The 7,629-nt window shown below is 45.2% G+C and overlaps 1 pseudogene; it reads right to left on the bottom strand.

The window, feature by feature from the left end:
* Nucleotides 1–2,005: 2,005 nt before the first annotated feature.
* On the bottom strand, nucleotides 2,006–7,042 carry LOC129488122 (ribose-5-phosphate isomerase-like; annotated as a pseudogene).
* Between the last annotated feature and the right edge of the window lie 587 nt (nucleotides 7,043–7,629).

The following is a 7,629-nucleotide window of genomic DNA, read 5'->3' as shown; positions in this document are numbered from 1 at the left end:
TCTCACATATGAGTGGGAAGATGCAGTATTTGTCTTTCTGTGCCTCGCTTATTTCACTTAACATGATGTCCTCCAGTTTTATCCACATTGTTGCAAATGACAGGATTTCATTCTTTTTAAGGCTGAATAGTATTCCATTATATATATGTACCACATTTTCTTTATCCATTCATCCACTGATGGACACTTAAGCTGATTCCATATCTTGGCTATTGTGAATAGTGCTGCAACAGACATGGGAGTTGCAGATATTTCTTAAATATATGGATGTCTTTTTGTTTGGATATATACCCAGCAGTGGTGTTGCTAGATCACATACTAGTTCTATTTGAGAGCCGATATGGTTTGGATCTATGTCCCCACCCAAATCTCATGCTCAGTTGTAACCGTCAGTGTTGGAAGTGGGGCCCGGTGGGAGGTGAATGTACCATGGGTGTGGTTTCTGATGGTTTAGCTCCATCTGCCTAGTGCTATTCTCATGATAGTGAGTGAGTTCTCATGAGATATGGTTGTTTAAAAGTAGGTAGCATCTCCCCCACATTTTTCCTCCTGCTCTGGCCATATGAAATGTCTCACTTCTCCTGTTGCCTTCTGCCGTGACTGTAAGCTTCCTGAGGCCTCCTCAGAGGCCAAGCAGTTGCCAGCATCATGCTTCCTGTACAGCCTCCGGAACTGTGAGCCAATTAAACCTCTTTCCTGTATAAATTACCCAGTCTCAAGTATTTCTTTATAGCGACGTGAGAACAGGCTAATACAAGAGCCATTTAGGAGATAAAACTGGTAGGACTTAACAGAGACATGCTGGGCAGGTCTGAGCATTGTCAGTGGAGAGGAAAAGTTAGTAACTGCAGCATGGGGTGCTCTGAGCTGTGGGTCCCACAGCTGTGGAATGAGGAGTGCAGGAGGAAATGCATTCCCCTCCTGTTTTTCAGAGTTACTTGGCATTGGGAGGATTTCATAATGCTGACTTTTGCCTTTGCTGCCTTTCCTACCTCCTTCCATTGCCCCATCAATCCTCATTCAGATGGTACCTGCTTGCATTTCTTATGGGTATAGATTCCAGAATTAGAAAGAAAACAGATGGCCCAACTAACATCTTCTTTTCACCTGAGGTTGGGAGGAGAAAATACTGCCCAAGATCTTAGATGTTGACGTTTCAAATAAACAAGAAATTTATTCCCCCAAAATGTATCCTGTTGACCACTAATCCCCTGAGATGCCCTTCAAATGTTTGCTAAAATAAACTTGTTACACACTTTATATTGCAGTCTTTTTTGGGTATGCATGATGCTCATCAGCATATTAAAGTCTCAGAGGAGTCCTGCAGCAAAGAAACACTAAATTCTGATTTCCTAAAGTGAACTCTTTTACCCTAATTCCCGCTACTATTCCAAGCGCACAACTCAGGAAACCCATCCTCAGACCTCACTATGATTTCTCTTTTTTTATCTTTATTAAAAAACCCTGAATACTTTAATAATAGTAAAAATATATGTTTATATTTCTCTCTTTTAAAAGATATTTAATAACAGGCCAGGCACAGCGGCTCACACCTGTAATCCCAGCACTTTGGAAGGCCAAGGCAGGCAGATCACTTCAGGTCAGGAGTTCGAGACCAGCCTGGCCAACATGGCAAAACCCTGTCTCTACTAAAAATACAAAAATTAGCTGGGAATGGTGGTGCGCAGCTGTAATCCCAGCTATCTGGAAGGCTGAGGCATGAGAATTGCTTGAACCCAGGAAACGGAGGCTGCAGTGAGCCGAGATCATGCTACTGCACTCCAGCCTGGGCGACAGAGCAAGACCCTGTCTCAAAAAAAAAAAAAAAAAAAAAAGATATTTAATAACAATACTTCAGAAGACTGGATTTAACTGCCCTGCCTTCTCCCTCCTGCCAGTTGTCCACCCTGGCACAGGTACATGAAGGCAAAGGCCCCTGGAAAGAAAAGTCCCCCTTGGCTGTGACCTGTGCTTCGAGGGAGAAGACACTCTGCTCCTTGCAAGGTCAACAGAAAGGCTGTTCCCTCCTGTTCACTGAGCCATCCTGCATCCTGAAGTAGGCTCTCTCAGCCATGTGGATGAACAGGCCTGTGTCCACCACACGTGGGACCATTCTGGCAGCTCTGTTCACTTCACCCCATTTATGTACCTGGTCAAACTTCCAGTCCAAGATAAAATTCCCATTATCTGTCACCACTGGACCTGCCTTGTTGACAGCCATTTGGAATTCAACCACACCCCTAAACTTCTGGCTCATAGCTCAGCTCACTGGGACGAAGGCCACTGGGATTCCCTTGTGCCACTGATCCCCAAGTTTCTTTGAATCTTTCCTGATGACAGGAAAGAAGCTGACACGCCTGGAAGGAAGTGGGAATGCAGACCAGGTCAGAATCTCCTGCTTCACCTTTCAGCTACTCACTGCATAGCATGGACACTTGTAGAACCACTTCCAGTTCCCAGCACTTGGTTATTTCTCACGTGGTTCTCTCCCACCTGTGTTCCGCCAGTTCTTAGCCTCCTCGACCTTGGACATCATGGAGGGGGCCAGGTAGATGCTGTTGGTGTTCCCATAGCTGGTTCTTGTGCTGCAGACTGCAGCAGGTCCTGGACTGTGTATGCCCTGAGAGCTGCACATGGGAACCCTGGAGGTTCCAGCTCTTCCCACCTCCGCTGGAGGATGCACCCCCAGCCCACCCCAGAGCAGCACCAGGAGCCGCCTGTAGAGGTTGCTGAAGGGCCCAGGGCACTGCCTCCTGATGTCTCAAAGCAGCTCTGGCTCAAAGCAGCCTTGACCTCCTGGGCTCCAGCAATCCTCCCACCTCAGCCTCCCGAGTAGCTGGGACCACAGGCATGCACTACCATGCACATACATGATTATAATCAATATTTGTTTTTGTTTTGTTTTTATAAAGATGGGGTCTCCCTATGTTGCCCAGGCTGGTCTCAAACACTCCCGCTGAAGTAATCCTCCTGCCTCAGCCTCCCAAAGTGCTGGGATTACAGGTGTGAGCCACTGAATCCTGCTGTGACTCAGATTAATCAGCTCTTCTAGGTTTCTCAGGGATTCCTTGTGTTCCCCTAAGTTAGAGAGAAGCTACAAGTTGTTTCTTGAGAGCACAGTGCACCCTCTACCACAAAGAAACTTTTTGGCTGTTCTCTTCCAATTGGCTGGGCAGGGGCTACATCCTTCAGAAGAACTTGGGAGGTTCCTTCTATGCTAATCCAATGGTCTCTTTTCTGAGAAGTGTACATTCTTCTATTTCTTGCCGTCAGAAATTCTTGATCATCAAGCAGATTGTCTAAGACCTCTGTTTTTTTTAAATTATCTTTCCTTCCCTTTATTCTGTGACAATATTCCTTCACCTCTTAAGGTGAATGACTGCTTTCTGTCCTTACAACCTTCTCTGACATTTCATTCAGCCTTCGCCTAATTCTCCCACTCCAATTTGTGATGCTCCGACAATAGTGTCAGCTGCTTCTAAGAATTCCTTCAGGAGCTGCAGTCAAGAGTGAGGAGTCTATCTCTGCCTCTCTGTCTCTTTTTGTCTCTTTCTCTCCATCTTTCTGTCTCTTTTTGTCTCTGCATCTCCCTCTGTCTCATACACACACACACACATACACACACGACCAAAAATTCTTAGACCCCACGTTAGGAAATACTCTTAGAAATATGGCTAGAACCTGGTATAATTTAAGCAGAACAACGAGACCTACAGCCTAAGAGTGTTCCTGGAAACAGTAGATCCTATTATTGCCAACAGTTTGAAATCTTCAAGTGCTCACATTTTTCAAGCCACTTTGCCAAACAGCTAAAAATGATGCACGTCTGCACTATTTCAAGTCATAGTTCCAAAGTTCTTTATGAGAGGGGTTATCTCTGGCATGTGTCCAGATGGATGGGAAAATGCCAGCAAAACATGGCAAAAACACGTGTGGCTAGCTTAGATGTAGAAAAGGAAACAAATTTAATGAGTTCTAGGTATAAATCATCCATGCTAGCTATTTTATCGCTCTTCCCCTGGAACAACAGTGTCTTAAACTTCTCTGGGATTGACTGAGACAGAACATACGTAGGGAGAATCATTACCCTGCAGGCTAGAGCCACAGTGAGAAGAGCTGTGGTTTTTTTTCTATGAAGTGAGCAAGGCTGTCTGCATTGGACACTGTGTTCACAAAGTATAGACTGAGGAGAAAGGGCTGGAAATCAATCAAGCATCATTTTAAAGAAAGAAAACCTCAAAGGCCTGCCTTAATTCCAATACTTTGCTACAGTCCCATCCCTCAAAAAATACAGTTGTTTCCCTTTTCGTTTTTCATGCCTTATTTGTTTCAAGCCTAAGGAAAGGACTTCTGTTTCGGTTGAGTTGACCTTGCCGGAAGTTATGCACACATGGACAGCCATGAGGACTAAGGAACAGCGAATCCTATGGACTCTTTTCCTTTTATTTATTTATTTTGAGACAGAGTCTTACTTTGTCATCCAGGCCAGAGTGAAGTGGTGTAATTACGGCTCACTGCAGCCTTGACTTCCCTGGCTCAAGTGATCCTCCCATCTCAGCCTCCCTAGTAGCCAGGATTACAGGTGCACATCATTAGACTCAGCTATTTTTTTTTTTTTTGGTGGAGATGGGGTCTTCCTATGTTGCCCAGGCTGGTCTCAAACTCCTGGGCTCAAGACATGCTCCTGCCTTGGCCTCCCAAAGTGCTGGGATAACAAGTGTGAGCCACCATGCCCAGTCTACGGACCCTTTCTGGAAAAGATGGTTGGTTTGGAAATTTGACAGTGAAGCCCAAGGAAGGGAGGATTTGAGTATGAGAGGTTTGGTCCACTTATTCCTCCGGTCTCTGGAGTAACCCACGTCCCTGCCAAATTAGTGGGAGGAGAATACACTGGGACAAACCTCTCTTCAGTGCTTTCCCTTCTCCACACTCCTGGTATCAAAGGCCTTCAGCAATTTTCCCATCTCCTTATTGAAAATCAATTACCTGTTCATTCATTCATACAATGACAAGGGTCTAGGTATACAGGGGAGTGTGCAGTATTAAAATAAGGAGAGAAGAAGTATAAGGGTAACTCTTCAACTCTCAACCCTCTGGATCTTAGTAGCCCAAATCACTAAGGGAAATTTCCAGACTCCTCACTTTTGAGCCACAGGTTATAGGTTATTACAAGTGATCTGTCTAAGAACTATCTTAGATTAACCTTGTAAATAATGATAATTCCTTATAATAAAATAAGGGAATCAGACCACTGTTGAGTTTTCCATCTCTGCAATGTGCTGATTCCAGGGAGCTTTAAGGTTGAAATCCAGCCATAGGAGAAATTTCTTTTTTCTTTTCTTTTCTTTTCTTTCTTTCTTTCTCTCTTTCTTTCTTTTTCCTTCCTTCCCTCCTTCCTTCCTTCCTTCCTTCCTTCCTTCCTCCCTCCCTCCCTCCCTGCCTCCCTCCCTTTCTTTTTTTTTTTTTGACGGAGCCTCGCTCTGTCACCCAGGCTGGAGTGCAGTGGTACAATCTCAGCTCACTGCAACCTCCGCCTCCTGGGTTCAAGCAATTCTCCCACCTCAGCCTCCCGAGTAGCTAGGATAACTGGTGTGCACCACCATGCCCAGCTAAGTTTTGTAGTTTTAGTAGAGACTGGGTTTCACCATGTTGGCCAGGCTGGTCTCAAACTCCTGACCTCAGGTGATCCACCTACCTTGGCCTCCCACAGTGCTGGGATTATAGGCATAAGCCACCATGCCCAGCCCATAGGAGAAATTTCTAAAGGCTTGGAAACAAGCAGCAGGCAGTCAGCCAGGGAGACCTCACTAGGGAGAGGCCTAGGAAGCAGGCAAGACTGTAGTCCACAAAGAACCCACACAAAACAGATGCCTTCCTAGCTCCCCAACGCTCCACCTGGTCCAAGGTATCATGGCGGAGTAATCCTAGGTGTGGTAGGCAGTGTCCAACATGGTACTCAGTAATTCTTTCTCCTGGCATGTCCTCTTCTCCCACATTGAATAGGGCTGGCCTGCAGAGCAAGAGGATGTGCAGAGCTGATGGTCTGTGGCATCCATGCTCATAAAAGACGTTGTGTCTTCTGTTTCTCTTCCATCACTCACTCTGGGAGAACCTAGTTACCATGTCACAAAGACACTCAAGTACCCCATGGAGAATTCTGCATGGTGAGCAAGTGAGGCTTTCTGCCAAAAAGCAGCATCAATTTACCAACCCTGTGAGTGAGCTTTCTTAGAAGTGGGTCTTCCACAGGCCAGGCACAGTGGCTCATGCCTGTAATCCCAGCACTTTGGGAGGCCAAGGCGGGCAGATCACTTGAGGCCCAGAGTTCGAGACCAGCCTGACCAATGTGGTGAAACCCCATTTCTACTAAAAATACAAAAAATTAGCTGGGCGTGGTGGCAGGCACCTGTAGTCCCAGCTACTCGGGAGGCTGAGGCAGGAGAATGGTGTGAACCCAGGAGGCAGAGCTTGCAGTGAGCCGAGATAGCACCACTGCAGTCCAGCCTGGGCGACAGAGCAAGACTCCAACTCCAAACAAACAAAAAAATAGAAAAATTAGCTAGCTATTGTGGCCAGTGCCTGTGATCCCAGCTACTCAGGATGCTGAGGCAAGAGAACTGCTTGAACCTTGTGGGTGAAGGTTGCAGTGAGCCGAGCAGTGAGCCAAGCTTGCACCACTGCACTCCAACCTGGGCAACAGAGCAAGACTCCATCTTGAAAAAAAAAAAAAAAAAGAAGTGGATTTTCCAACCTCAAGCCTTCAGATGCCTTTAGTCCTGGCCAACATCATAAGAGACCCTGAGCCAGAACCACCTTGCTCCTGACTCTCAAAAACTGTGATATAATGGATGGTTGCTATTATTTGCAGCTGTTAAGTTTGGGGACAATTTGTTATGCAGCAAAAGATAAATACTATACTAGGTCTATTACTAAATACAAAATCATGGTGATCACAGCTCAGAAACATGGAGAAATCTTTATGCATATGGACTTTCCCTGAATACCTGGAAGTAATCATAGCAATTCTGTCATTGCCCTCCATGGAGTCTGAGAGCTATTTTATCCCCTAAGATTTAACGGTGTCAAAGATTTGGAGTGTGAGGGACAGTAGCAGTACCAATTTACATTACAGAGTGCAGATGGGTAGAAACAAATATAAGATAAATAGAGGGTCTGGTTAAGCCGACGAAAAAAGGGTGGTGCATTTGATCTTTTCTCTGTTACCAGTGTCATGGGTTAATTTCCTCAACGGGTTGTCAAAGTAATGTCTTAGGCACCTGGAATAGGAGCTGAACTTCCCCTGATAAGTCATCCTCATGTATCAGCCCCACTGCACCCCTCGGCAATGTCGGATATTTAGCCTTACAAAAAATTCCACAAAAGTTTCCAAATTATTATTCCTCAGTTTGACTCCTAAATCTCCTAAAATGATGTTGATACAAGATTTAAAAGTAATGACTTCTGTCACCTCTTTAGCCCATGTTATTTTGGAAATGTAAAGGCATATCTACAAATGTTCATCCATTCCAGAGTCATCAAAATCAGGTTGATTTTATCTGTGCAATATTGTTGAGTTAATTTATTCACTGGAATCAATCTAATTTCCAAAGGTTCCCTGGGCCTGCCCAG

Source organism: Symphalangus syndactylus, chromosome 1 (assembly GCF_028878055.3).
Source record: "Symphalangus syndactylus isolate Jambi chromosome 1, NHGRI_mSymSyn1-v2.1_pri, whole genome shotgun sequence".
NCBI lineage: Eukaryota > Metazoa > Chordata > Mammalia > Primates > Hylobatidae > Symphalangus > Symphalangus syndactylus.
Note: the sequence above shows the minus strand (reverse complement) of the source record. Positions and strands in the feature narration are given on the sequence as shown.